The sequence below is a fragment of the Pocillopora damicornis genome, chromosome 3 (assembly GCF_964200805.1).
Source record: "Pocillopora damicornis chromosome 3, jaPocDami1.2, whole genome shotgun sequence".
NCBI lineage: Eukaryota > Metazoa > Cnidaria > Anthozoa > Scleractinia > Pocilloporidae > Pocillopora > Pocillopora damicornis.
In genome coordinates, this window is record NC_142672.1 from 18,023,021 (window position 1) to 18,024,998 (window position 1,978).

General features: G+C 40.3%; 1 long non-coding RNA gene across 1 annotated transcript; it reads right to left on the reverse strand.

The window, feature by feature from the left end:
• Positions 1 to 366: 366 nt before the first annotated feature.
• Positions 367 to 1,978, reverse strand: LOC149048601 (uncharacterized). The gene is made up of 2 exons (XR_016184567.1): positions 1,882 to 1,978; positions 367 to 1,459 (listed from the first exon to the last, which is right to left on the reverse strand). It is a non-coding gene; the product is annotated as an uncharacterized LOC149048601 (long non-coding RNA).

Consider the following 1,978-nt stretch of genomic DNA (forward strand, 5'->3'; position numbering starts at 1 on the left):
GGAAAAGGACACGAGTACTCCGAGAAAATTATGTGCCATGGAATAATATACATGTAGACACCCAGTAACCTTGTAAAATTAGTACCTGCACCGAATTAAAAGAAAAAAGTTGAAAAGAAAAAACTTAGTCTGTTAAAGAAAAATGGGAAATAACATCACAAAAATCCCCATTAAAAATCCTGGAAAAGGTGTGACCCTCCCCTTGAATAGCTGAAAAAGAGGGTATGGCCCTCCCCCTTTGGTGCTCACTTTCATTGATGACCCTCCCCTCTGAGGCCCAGCCCTCCCCCCCCCCCCAAGAAAAAATGTACCTTCCCTAACGAAACTGTTATGCACCGTTAACGAATAAAACGTACAGAATACATCTATACTCAAGTTCAACCTTTAATAGGTGAAGCGGTACAATCCAAGTATATCTAAACAACGTCCATAACCTTGTGGATGTCCACAAAAAGCTCTGAGGACCTTTGTGACTATCACTTAAACAATATGCAACAAACTTGCCTAACTTTTGAAAAAACAGAGCACTACTCAAGGCAAGCTGAATGAACAGCCAAAACATCTATTTTAAAATATAAAATATTAACTCCAAATTCTTCTTTTAGTTTGTTGAAATAAATTTTCTCAAGATGGCGCATGTCATCCTCAGTGGTAGCGATGCTGTCAGCCCCAATTTTTTTTCAGAAGTGTTATTCTAAAAACACACGACTTCTTCAAATGGAAACATGTATTTTAAGGCTTTACAGTGAACCCTTGGGCCAGTAGAACCCTTTGGAGTATAGGCTCTGATTTATTTTCTGCACAAAATAATGCCATAGGGTTCGGGTGGTACCAGGTCACTCGGGGTTCACCGAAACTTGATTTTGCAGCCATAAAACGTAGTAATTTTCGACCTAAGAAGCCATGTAACTTGTATCAGAAGCCATGTAAGCTGTATCAAAAGCTTCAAGTTGTTCAACACTTTGATCTTGCGCTTCACGACCAGGTCGATACCTCTGGGAACCAGGTTTCTTTCCTGTTTTCTTGGGGATCAATGAGCTAACAAGGTCGGAAAGTTTTGGCTCCCATGAAGAGATTACTTCATGAAGCATCCCCTTCTAGGGACAGACCGCAATGGCATGGGCACACAGAGTTTCCTTTTTAAACCTCTCACAGTCATAAATCACTTTTGAACCAAAAATGTTGACGATGTGAAGCTTTCGGGGGTTGGTCATTGAAGGTGCAATCATTGTGGCATCATTGATACTAATAACTACGTTTTTCCTGATTACGTCCTTTGCTTTGTCCCAGGATCCTCGCAGATGCTCATGGAGGCCACTTTGATCTGATTGACTGGTACTGTAGTTGACGTGGCACTTGGACTCTGGAGTAAGGAATTGGATCCCACCGGGTCATTAACACTGATTTTTGCAGCCCGCTGTTTAAGGCAAGCATCCTCTGTTACTTCAAGATATCGATACTGTAATCGAATAGAATTAAAGCAAGCTTTGAAAGTTCAACATCAGTAACAAAAAGAACAAAGTTGGCAAACCTTTTGGACGCATGAACCCTGAAATCAGCAGTGAAATGCCAGAGATGGTTTTCTAGTTTGATCAATATTAGTGTGCCACCAGTTCCAAGTTAGAGCATTCGACCGACTCTCTTCTTTTCATAACCTTAAGGACTTCAAACCTACAAATTTCGACTCCCAAGTTTAAAACATATCAAGAAATATTCATTAAAAAGAGATTTCGAATTGCTACGAAGTAGATTTTATGAGCTACTTAGAACCACGTTTGAAAACCCGGTGGTTTTTATCACGCATCCGTGTTGCCGCCGCATAGTCATGCGAAACGAGCTTTGAACTGAGTAGAGGGAGTTCCTTTAGAAATACTAACTTACCCTGACGTTTATCAGTTAAAAACTACTGGTAGATTGTAATCACCATTGAAAGAAACTTATGCAGACATGATAAAAACGCTCTATGAGTCAGTGCATT